This window comes from Clytia hemisphaerica, unplaced genomic scaffold (assembly GCF_902728285.1).
Source record: "Clytia hemisphaerica strain Z4C2 unplaced genomic scaffold, Clytia hemisphaerica genome assembly, whole genome shotgun sequence".
Classification (NCBI taxonomy): Eukaryota; Metazoa; Cnidaria; class Hydrozoa; order Leptothecata; family Clytiidae; genus Clytia; species Clytia hemisphaerica.
The window spans coordinates 810955-823587 of record NW_027103564.1 but is presented as its reverse complement, the minus strand read 5'-3'; the positions used below and the strand labels follow the sequence as shown (position 1 = coordinate 823587).

The following is a 12633-nucleotide window of genomic DNA, read 5'->3' as shown; positions in this document are numbered from 1 at the left end:
ACTTTTTAAAAAAATTGTGTTTTTTGTCGTTTGTCTTGTTCTTGTTCTTGTCTGTTGTTTACCCTTTTTTGTTTCTTTGTATTTGTGTGGGAGTTTTTGTTTATTTTTCTATGTTTGTTAGTTTGTTTGGACTGCGGGTCGGTTCAAGGGTTATGCAATCTGGAGGCTGATGTTGGACGTCATAAAACATGTTTTAACGCCGCTGGCACCTGTCGCAAGTCAGGGACCTCAGAGGGCATTGGTTGGGTTTTTGAGTGGGGTTTGGTGTTTGTGTTTTTCTTCTGCTTGGCTTTTTAAACTTTAGTCTATTGGTTTGTTGGTTCTTTTTCGCATAAAATTCTCATTTCTTGACAGGATGTTGGCTGGTTGGTTTGATTATATATTTAGAAAAATTCAAAAAAATGGAAAAAAACGTATAATTATAAAAATATTAGTGCCTTTTTATGTTTCATCTTTATTTTATTTCGTATTTTCAACACTTTCTCTCCTTGAGGTCAGATCTCTGATCTTCACCATATATATTTTATCCACGGAATCGTCTTTGCATTAGTTACAAATCCTGAATTTGATGTGGTGTGCTTTTGAGTTTCAGGTACTCTTTTGATATCTATATTATAATACGCTTAAATCCGAACTCTCCCACTCTCGCATCAATTTTCAGCCTTAACTTAAATTCCTTGATGAATGAAATTCAAATTTCATAAAGTTTCGAGTATTAGTTCTTGAGATATTCAACTTTTTTAAATTATGACGTCATAATCAGGTTTTCTTAAGATAATGTCTAATTATACTGAGAAAAAATTTAAGTTACACCGAATACGGTATTCTACATCCAAATACGCTTCCAAAAATGTATACTGTAGTTTGTTATGGCTTAGGGACTGGAACTGGGGCGGAAAAATTAATGCAATTCTGGGACATGCATTAAGTTACCCGAGAAATATAAAAGAAAATGCTGTTGTTCATTTTCTTTGAAAAATACAAGAAGTCATTTACATAATTCTCATAAGAATAAGAAGTAAGAAGTAAGAAATCCATTTGATTTCTCAATAATGACAGCCAGCTTATGTATTTGTTAAAGAGTCGGCTTGGATGGCGCTGCGACGGCTAGTATACCATAATATACTAGTACTGGTTTGCTTTGTTTTCAAAATCGTTGGTTTAATTTGGTTATATCTTGTTTTAACTTTATTGTTGTGCCAAAATGGGTGCTATAAGAAGGTATGTAATGGGTGCCATAAGGTATATAATGGGTTCAGGAATAGTGCCATTGTCAAGGTGAAAATTTGAAATGTAGAGCGATCACACAGTGGAGTGTTGTTGAAATTAGCAGCAATGTCTCAACGCCAGTCATTCAAAAAGTATTTTTATTGATGGTGTTTTCTAGATAGGAAAACGTGGGGCTATGATGGATGGTGAAGTGTAGAGATAGTTCATTAATTCCAAGATATTATAAGAATGGAGTCTTGTTGAATTTAGCAGCAATGTCTTTACGCCAGTCATTCAAAAAGCATTTGTTTTGATGGTGTTTTCTAGGTAGGAAAACGTGGGGCTATGATGGATGGTGAAGTGTAGAGATAGTTCAATAATTCCAAGTGATTATAAGAATGGAGTCTTGTTGAAATTAGCAGCAATGTCTTTACGCCAGTCATTCAAAAAGCATTTCTATTGATGGTGTTTTCTAGGTAGAAAAACGTGGGGCTATGATGGATGGTGAAGTGTAGAGATAGTTCAATAATTCCAAGTGATTATAAGAATGGAGTCTTGTTGAAATTAGCAGCAATGTCTTTACGCCAGTCATTCAAAAAGCATTTCTATTGATGGTGTTTTATAGGTAGGAAAACGTGGGGCTATGATGGATGGTGAAGTGTAGAGATAGTTCAATAATTCCAAGTGATTATAAGAATGGAGTCTTGTTGAAATTAGCAGCAATGTCTTTACGCCAGTCATTCAAAAAGCATTTCTATTGATGGTGTTTTATAGGTAGGAAAACGTGGGGCTATGATGGATGGTGAAGTGTAGAGATAGTTCAATAATTCAAGTGATTATAAGAATGGAGTCTTGTTGAAATTAGCAGCAATGTCTTTACGCCAGTCATTTAAAAAGCATTTCTATTGATGGTGTTTTCTAGGTAGGAAAACGTGGGGCTATGATGGATGGTGAAGTGTAGAGATAGTTCAATAAATCCAAGTGATTATAAGAATGGAGTCTTGTTGAAATTAGCAGCAATGTCTTTACGCCAGTCATTTAAAAAGCATTTCTATTGATGGTGTTTTCTAGGTAGGAAAACGTGGGGCTATGATGGATGGTGAAGTGTAGAGATAGTTCAATAATTCCAAGTGATTATAAGAATGGAGTCTTGTTGAAATTAGCAGCAATGTCTTTACGCCAGTCATTCAAAAAGCATTTCTATTGATGGTGTTTTCTAGGTAGAAAAACGTGGGGCTATGATGGATGGTGAAGTGTAGAGATAGTTCAATAATTCCAAGTGATTATAAGAATGGAGTCTTGTTGAAATTAGCAGCAATGTCTTTACGCCAGTCATTCAAAAAGCATTTCTATTGATGGTGTTTTATAGGTAGGAAAACGTGGGGCTATGATGGATGGTGAAGTGTAGAGATAGTTCAATAATTCCAAGTGATTATAAGAATGGAGTCTTGTTGAAATTAGCAGCAATGTCTTTACGCCAGTCATTTAAAAAGCATTTCTATTGATGGTGTTTTCTAGGTAGGAAAACGTGGGGCTATGATGGATGGTGAAGTGTAGAGATAGTTCAATAAATCCAAGTGATTATAAGAATGGAGTCTTGTTAAAATTAGTAGCAATGTCTTTATGCCAGTCATTTAAAAAGCATTTCTATTGATGGTGTTTTATAGGTAGGAAAACGTGGGGCTATGATGGATGGTGAAGTGTAGAGATAGTTCAATAATTCCAAGTGATTATAAGAATGGAGTCTTGTTGAAATTAGCAGCAATGTCTTTACGCCAGTCATTTAAAAAGCATTTCTATTGATGGTGTTTTATAGGTAGGAAAACGTGGGGCTATGATGGATGGTGAAGTGTAGAGATAGTTCATTAATTCCAAGATATTATAAGAATTCATATGTAGGTTTGAGAGTTCTTCTAAGAGACATGGTTATTTATATCTTCCTTGTATTAAAACTAAACTAAAGTGCAAATAAATGTTGGTCTGTTTTGAATTTCGGAAAAAAAAATTTGGGAGATCTAAGGTAGACTTTGAAATTATAATGTTGCTTTGCCTCAGAATTTAAATATAAATAAATTTTTCGTTTATTTTTGGAAGGAAGAAACTGACTTAAAAAGTTAAAACAGGTGCTCAGGGATTTTTCTAAACACTTTGAGGGGGCTGTTTAGATTTAGATCCAGTTGCTAATAGATAAGTTGTGCATTCATGAAGCTGATGGTTTGAGGAATTTAGAGGGCAAAGCTCCAGAAAAATGTTGAATATGTATATAAATTGGTTATTATTCCTTGTAAACATAAAAAAAGTTAAATTTTGCTAGAAAATATTTGGATTGAGTTTTTAATAAAACTGACTTAGTGAGCTGTAAAATATTTTATATGTTGTATCGCGATTTTGCTGAGTTTTAAAATTTTTGCGTCGTACATTTCCAAAAATGCATCGCGAATCGCGAAACGGAATAAGTTAATTCGAATCACAACAAAACAAAAATTTAGCTGATTTGAGAGGTCCCTGAATTCCGGCAGGGGGTGGACGTGTATTTTACAGACCAGTCTGCAAAGTACCAAATATTTATGGGACCAATTTTATTTCCATTACTAATCTCTTTTATTTGACAAACAATCCTTCAGAAAAATCGAACGAGCCAATCTATCAATATGTGATTTGTTTCATATATTTCTCTTCAAATATTAAAAACAAACATTACACTGTGTTTCACGCACAAGGCGATCATCAGATGTGGATAAAAATTTTTCTACGGACAAATTCTACTTGTAGAAATCGAAATACCTAGTCCCAAAGGGAATATCTAAATAAAGCGCTAAAATATAAAACATAATAGGATAGTGATTACATAATGTACATGATTAAAAAGTTGAAAAGGTGCAAATAAAAACTATTTGTCCGGAGGGACTGATTTATAGTTCTTTAGAATAAATCTGTTTGTATGCCTGCATTTAGAGACTAATTCAGTTTTTTTTAATATGTGATTTGTATATGTAATTACACCAAGGATTTATTATACACTGGATATACAAGTAACAGATTTTTGCCGATTTCTCGTGTACTAGCTATGTCCGCAGTAATGATATTATTGTTCACTCTCCTTCCCTCACTAAATGTTTTTTTCGAAGCATTTTTATTGCATTTCTTATCGAAAACCACTCATCCAATTCCCAAAAGAGACTTAAAACTTTCCTGTGAGAGTCAGATTCTTCCACTTAATTGATAATTATAAGTCTTTATGACGTTTCAAGCTGTGAGAAAGATGCAAGAGACGTGTTGTGTATAAGAAATTGAATGTTGACACCGGAAATTTTCAAACTTCAACCTCAAAAAAACCACCTTGCCACCACGTGCCTCCAAAGGATTTTCATACCACAGTGGAGCCAAGACACTCAAGTCTTATGTATGCTAATTTCAGCTTTTCTGGGGACAGTGTTGGAAAGATATTTCCAATTGAAAACTTCATGTCACTATAAGCATTTTGTCTAAATTTCTTGTCTAATGATGATTTTCTCACACCAGATTTCACAAATGTATCCAGCTTGGTATGCTAGCCTTACTTTCAAACTTTTTTTTCTGCAAATGTACAAAAAGAAAGAGCTAGAGAACTTTTTAAAAATAAGACTGATAAAATTTTTTTTAAATCAGACATCTTCGAGCCGCCATGACAGTTGTCGTTTGCGGACAAAGCTTGAACATCAATTGTTTTCTGAAACAATGAAAATACAATGATCGCTCTCCATCGTTTTATGAGTTGTTTATCCAGTGTATAATAAATCTTTGATCACACGATAACGAGTGCAATTCGAATATAATTGCACGAGTAATTTTTTTGTTATTAATTTTCCGAGTCCGAAAGGACTCGAAATTTGAAACAAAAAAATCACGAGTGCAATTTTCGAATTGTACGAGTTATTATGTGATTACGAGCTAATCGCACAATGGCTGTCACTACATTTTCCCAGTTAGGAAAGTAAATTACATAAATTACATTGAGAGTTTTATATTTTTCTCTTCTCTCTGTGTCTTTCTTTTATCGTTGTTTATTGATTTTCTTTCTCACAGAATATATTTCGAATGCAATTAATACCTTCGATGTAAGAAAATGTAAGAAAAAACATTAAAATCAATTTTGTAAACATTGGCGCGGCATCGAAGAGTGTGATTAACGATTAATTGCTCTCTACAGGATGCAATTAACGATTAATTGCTCTCTTTGAGGGTGCGCCAAATAAGAAAAAATAACCCATCGTGTGATTATACCAAAATTACATTCTGGGCTGTAAACACCAATCACGCAGGTGGCCTAACCAAAATTTTGCAAATAATCTCAAATTATCCATATCTGCACAGGTCAAAATTTATCCCAATTAAAAAAATAGGAAGATGTTCGAAGGGTTCTTCTTGAAAGGAGTATCATGCTTTCGGAAATCGTCCTTCTAAGAGAATTCCTTTGTTGTAAACTTTAGTCTTTAGTCGGTTGTGGGAGGGTCTGGTATGTTTAATAGCTGACTTTCACCAACTTTTACACCTCCTCTCGACTTAAATGTTCATATTTTGAAGAAGTCAAGTGTGCTTTTTTATCTAAGAGATCATGCTTTAAGAATGATCATTTGTTCTTATTTCATAGGTTAAAGTGCATTTTGAGAAGAGTCTATCCATCGTGTACGCAGCAAAGATCGAGTAGATGAATAACAAAGGCTTCTTTTCCCAGGACCAGGATCTACCAATCGACAGACAAGAAAATGAAAATCGAAACCGAAATTCTTCAATCAAAGGTAAAGTATGCTCCAAAGGAATCTTTTGACTTTTGGTACAAAGGTACAAAATGGTGGTGGCCAAAATGTGATGGAGCCCGATTTTTGGAGAAAATAAATTTTTGGGCAAATTTCAGCCTAAAAACGGGGTTTTAGGACTTTGTGAAAAATTGGATCATTAATTTTTTCTGATTTTTTGCATGAGAGTAGGCTAACATCATAGGTAAAAGTTGGCGGAAGTAGATTTTCACAAAAAAACATTTTTAGGCTCAAAAACGAATCTTTATCTATAAGAATCACTATTTATAAGCATAAATCAATGTTCTTGTAGTCATTTTATTATTTTTATTATCGACCGCCGGAGGCGGTTTCTTTCATAGTGGTACGCTAATCTCGTTTTGCCTTTGCTCGTTACTTTGTCTACCATTTACTTTCGGTTTTTTTTAACTAGATTACCCAGGTGTTTCTCTTTTTTTTACCTGAATGTCTTTTATTCGGAATTGAATAATCGAGACATGAAAAATGACTATATTGTAATCTGATTTCAATGAATAATCTAAAATGTACTGGAGATGACATGTAGGCGTTAATAATGCGCGCGCGCTCTTTCGCGAACGTGATGCGTGATGGAAGGCGGTCGTTTCAGTGTGGTTTACATCCACACTGTGACCTAGTTAATTTCGCATAGCGAAAGTATTACGATAGCTTTTTGCGGTGGTCGTCGGTGTAGAATAAAATTTTGAAAACGAAAGTGCTTGACCACGGTGGCCACGGTGCTAAAAACTTCTCGAATATTCTAGTAAAATTCTAAAGACTAACTCGCTAAGATAAAATTTAGCGCTTTGTTTAATAATTCCAGTCTGCAAGTGCTAGGTAGACGTAACCAAGCAGATTATCATTTACTAAGTATTTCACAGAGGAATTTATGTCAAGGGGTGTCGATCTATATAAGTGATAGAAGTTCTATAGCTATTCTATATAATTCTATGTGGTAAGAGTGGTGCGATGTGTCAGTTCCAGACTTTTCCACGCAATGCAATCGATAACTTTTTCTAATCGATGACTAATCGCTAAGCAACCAATTGATTGGATATCAATTGATTTTGAGAATCGATAGGTAATCAATTAAGACAATTCTAAAATCTTGAGTATAGATCGATCGTAGATTTTTTTCATTGGCTGTCGATTGTGATCAATCAAGCATGTTTAAAGTCAATAGATAGAAAATCGATCAATCTATAGCCAAACGAGCTTCCCTTAAAATATTGATTTATCGATTATCAAAATCAATTGATATCCAATCTATCGATTACCAAACGGTAACTATGATCACGATATCACGCAAATCAGCAAAAAAATGGACAATCACGCATCCCTTTGAAAAATTCCAAATCACATAGCACGGCTCAAAAACTTTTCAAATCACAATCACAATTTGACCTCTAATCACGCAATCACGAAGGAAAAATTTCCAAATCACGTCATAATATCACGCTGCAAAAAAGTTCCTATGACGTCATCATCGCTTCAGGGCCTCATTACCTATTTATCGATTGGTCATGGATTGGAAAAAAGTTATTGATTGTATCGAATAGGAGAGTCTGGCATGTTGGATTGGGGCTTCGTGGTATTGTTGGTATAGTTGTCATTGACCTTGGTTTCTACACAGGCAACTGAGGTTTTGATTCTCACTTGCAGTGGTCTTTGCCCGTACTAGTCCTGTTCTATTTATTGCATTCTATTAATGGTGAGGGTGGGCATAATTAGGTGTCAGGTGTGTGCTGATGCTAAAATTCTGTTTTTGACCTTCCCAAGTCTCTGAATTTTTTAAAAACGGGTTTTTAGGACTTTGTGAAAAATTGGATCATTAATTTTTTCTGATTTTTTGCATGAGAGTAGGCTAACATCATAGGTAAAAGTTGGCGGAAGCAGATTTTCACAAAAAAACATTTTTAGGCTGAAAAACGAATCTTTATCTATAAGAATCACTATTTATAGGCATAGATCAATGTGCTTAGGCAAATTATTATTATTTTTTCTAAAAGAAGAAAATGTCACGATAGAGCGCGATGGTTTGAGTTTTCTAGAAACCTTTTTTATTAAGCTGTGCATTTTTCTGACCAAAATGAAGCCAGCGTCAGTTTCGCAGCGTCAGCGTCAGTTTCGCAGCGTCAGCGTCAGCGTCAACGCGAATCAGATTCAAATCGAAAGTGGTTATAAAAAGTGTTCTAGCCAACTCGGATCGAATGGTATGGCTCCCATTTATAGATATGATGCAACCTAGACCTATCAGTGACCTTTTATAAAAATAATGAAGTTCATAGCTCCTTCCAATTTTTCAGTTAGTCGAGGAACGTGTCCCTGACTGACTTTAACCAAAATGTGAAAAAGTGGTATTCGGGCTTTCTGGCCAACTTGGATCGAATGGTATGGCTCCCATTTATAGATATGATGCAACCTAGACCTATCAGTGACCTTTTACAAAAAAAATGAAGTTCATAGCTCCTTCAAATTTTTCAGTTAGTCGAGGAACGTGTCCCTGTCTGACTTTAACCAAAATGTGAAAAAGTGGAATTCGGGCTTTCTGGCCAACTTGGATCGAATGGTATGGCTCCCATTTATAGATATGATGCAACCTAGACCTATCAGTGACCTTTTACAAAAAAAAGGAAGTTCATAGCTCCTTCCAATTTTTCAGTTAGTCGAGGAACGTGTCCCTGTCTGACTTTAACCAAAATGTGAAAAAGTGGAATTCGGGCTTTCTGGCCAACTTGGATCGAATGGTATGGCTCCCATTTATAGATATGATACAACCTAGACCTATCAGTGACCTTTTACAAAAAAAATGAAGTTCATAGCTCCTTCCAATTTTTCAGTTAGTCGAGGAACGTGTCCCTGACTGACTTTAACCAAAATAGGAAAAAGTGGAATTCGGGCTTTCTGGCCAACTCTTTTATGTTGATTTATTTTTTGCTCATCAACCTCACTACATAATTGTTACATTGCAAAATTAAACAATGATTATGCTAAAACTTAATGTAGTCGTCTTCCAGTGCGCGGGTGAGCTGACTGGTATATGCCACTTCTATAACTATGTTGTCTTTCCTCTGAAAAAAGCTAATAAAATGCTAATGAAACAGTAATGAGTCGTCTGTGACGACGTTCTGGGACCGCAAGTTTTACACTATAATATACTAATGAACCATTCAAAAAGTACGTACGCTCTGAGGGGGAGGGAGAGGGTACTACCAAAAGGGTACGGGAGCGTACAAGGGGGAGGAGGAGGTCAGGTAGAAAGGTACGTACGCTTTGACATTTTTCAATACAACGAAATTTCAGTCAAAGTTTAGATCTTCTGATTATATCATCAACAAAGACAAACAGAAGTTGAACTTATTTTAATTTTTCTCAAAATCCCCTAATTTACCTTTGTATAGACTGTTTAATACGATCTAAATTTTTTTGAGGGGGGCGGGGGGGGAGGGTCATTTCAAAAGCGTCCGTACGCGAAAGGGGGGGGGTAGTGCCAAAGCGTACAAGGGGGGAGGGGGTGGTCAATTTTCACCGATTTTGAGCGTACGTACTTTTTTAATGGTTCCTAACTAAAAAGTTTAAACATAGGCAAGTTATGAATCCTATAAAACAATTACTCACCAAGTTTATTGGAGTCGTGTTACTATGCGTTAGAACGACAATAGCATCTGTGTTGCCTAAAAATATCTTGTTCGGATGCTAAAAAAATTAAATTTGTCATATATTTACCAAATCAAAATAACTAAAAATAGCTGAACATTTTAAGAACAGTTTCACTTTTTTTGCTCATAAAAATCTTGAATGGGTATAAAATTTTGAAACCTTTTGATACTCTGCATCAATTTTTTAAATAAAAAAGTATCCAGCAGGAAACCAATTTTTGTATTGTGGTAAAATAAGGTAGCCTAAATAGCGATATACCGGGTCCACCACAAAAAGTTTAACATTTTGAATCATTACACCTTTTTGACACCTTTTTTTGGTGCACCCGGTATAGTCCTTCTATTTTCATTTTGATTATTGCTGATGATTTTTCCGTTAAGTAATAAAACTGAGCTTTTGTTAGTTTTAAAAGCTCAGATTTTTTTTTGTTACTCTAATCAAGAAACAAGCTAGATGCTGAATGGACCTACCTGATGATGAAAGTTAGATAGCAATGCGAGGAGAAAAATGAAAAAAAATCAGTCAGAAAATATAGCGTTTAGTGAAAATGCATAACGCAATAAATTCATCATTGATTGTTGATGGGGGGAGAGGGAAAGTTTGTAGGGAAAAAAATAAATAGAAAGTTCTGGTCGCAAAAATCAGTTTTATTGACAATTGAATCATGCTTGATAGCGAGCATTGTTATCAATAATGTTTTTGTGTAAAAAACATAGAAATGAATATAAGGAACAGGGACACGTTCCTCGACTAACTGAAAAATTGGAAGGAGCTATGAACTTCATTTTTTTTGTAAAGGGTCACTGATAGGTATATGTTGCATCATATCTATAAATGGGAGCCATACCGTTCGATCCAAGCTGGCCAGAAAGCCCGAATTCCACTTTTTCACATTTTGGTTAAAGTCAGTCAGGGACACGTTCCTCGACTAACTGAAAAATGGAAGGAGCTATGAACTTCATTTCTTTTGTAAAAGGTCATTAATGGGTGTAGGTTGCATCATATCTATAAATGGGAGCCATAACTTTCGATCCAAGTTGGCCAGAAAGCCCAAATTCCACTTTCTCACATTTTGGTATAAGTAGCAGTCCGGGTCCACACGTTAACATTTGACTAACTGACAAATTTTTTGGTGCCCGGTATAGTCCTTCTATTTTCATTTTGATTATTGCTGATGATTTTTCCGTTAAGTAATAAAACTGAGCTTTTGTTAGTTTTAAAAGCTCAGATTTTTTTTTGTTACTCTAATCAAGAAACAAGCTAGATGCTGAATGGACCTACCTGATGATGAAAGTTAGATAGCAATGCGAGGAGAAAAATGAAAAAAAATCAGTCAGAAAATATAGCGTTTAGTGAAAATGCATAACGCAATAAATTCATCATTGATTGTTGATGGGGGGAGAGGGAAAGTTTGTAGGGAAAAAAATAAATAGAAAGTTCTGGTCGCAAAAATCAGTTTTATTGACAATTGAATCATGCTTGATAGCGAGCATTGTTATCAATAATGTTTTTGTGTAAAAAACATAGAAATGAATATAAGGAACAGGGACACGTTCCTCGACTAACTGAAAAATTGGAAGGAGCTATGAACTTCATTTTTTTTGTAAAGGGTCACTGATAGGTATATGTTGCATCATATCTATAAATGGGAGCCATACCGTTCGATCCAAGCTGGCCAGAAAGCCCGAATTCCACTTTTTCACATTTTGGTTAAAGTCAGTCAGGGACACGTTCCTCGACTAACTGAAAAAATGGAAGGAGCTATGAACTTCATTTCTTTTGTAAAAGGTCATTAATGGGTGTAGGTTGCATCATATCTATAAATGGGAGCCATAACTTTCGATCCAAGTTGGCCAGAAAGCCCAAATTCCACTTTCTCACATTTTGGTTAAAGTCAGTCAGGGACACGTTCCTCGACTAACTGAAAAATTGGAAGGAGCTATGGACTTCATTTCTTTTGTAAAAGGTCACTAATGGGTGTAGGTTGCATCATATCTATAAATGGGAGCCATACCGTTCGTTCCAAGTTGGCCAGAAAGCCCGAATTCCACTTTTTTCACATTTTGGTTAAAGTCAGTCAGGGACACGTTCCTCGACTAACTGAAAAATTGGAAGGAGCTATGGACTTCATTTCTTTTGTAAAAGGTCACTAATGGGTGTAGGTTGCATCATATTTATAAATGGGAGCCATACCGTTCGTTCCAAGTTGGCCAGAAAGCCCGAATTCCACTTTTTTCACATTTTGGTTAAAGTCAGTCAGGGACACGTTCCTCGACTAACTGAAAAATTGGAAGGAGCTATGAACTTCATTTCTTTTGTAAAAGGTCATTAATGGGTGTAGGTTGCATCATATCTATAAATGGGAGCCATAACTTTCGATCCAAGTTGGCCAGAAAGCCCAAATTCCACTTTCTCACATTTTGGTTAAAGTCAGTCAGGGACACGTTCCTCGACTAACTGAAAAATTGGAAGGAGCTATGGACTTCATTTCTTTTGTAAAAGGTCACTAATGGGTGTAGGCTGCATCATATCTATAAATGGGAACCATACCGTTCGTTCCAAGTTGGCCAGAAAGCCCGAATTCCATTTTTTCACGTTTTGGTTAAAGTCAGTCAGGGACATGTTCCTCGACTAACTGAAAAATTGGAAGGAGCTATGGACTTCATTTCTTTTGTAAAAGGTCACTAATGGGTGTAGGTTGCATCATATCTATAAATGGGAGCCATACTGTTCGTTCCAAGTTGGCCAGAAAGCCCGAATTCCACTTTTTCACATTTTGTTAAAGTCAGTCAGGGACACGTTCCTCGACTAACTGAAAAATTGGAAGGAGCTATGAACTTCATTTCTTTTGTAAAAGGACACTAATGGGTGTAGGTTGCATCATATCTATAAATGGGAGCCATACCGTTCGTTCCAAGTTGGCCAGAAAGCCCGAATTCCACTTTTTCACATTTTGGTTAAAGTCAGTCAG

The 12633-nt window shown here is 35.6% G+C and overlaps 1 protein-coding gene across 1 annotated transcript in view; it reads left to right on the top strand.

The window, feature by feature from the left end:
- The first annotated feature begins 5800 nt into the window (after positions 1–5800).
- The window catches only part of LOC136800913 (protein unc-13 homolog B-like), a 79556-nt gene continuing 72723 nt past the window's right edge, over positions 5801–12633 (top strand). Inside the window, exon 1 of the mRNA XM_067057523.1 lies at positions 5801–5987. The gene's annotated coding sequence lies outside the window, so the exon portion shown is untranslated. The remainder of the gene's footprint in view (positions 5988–12633) is intronic.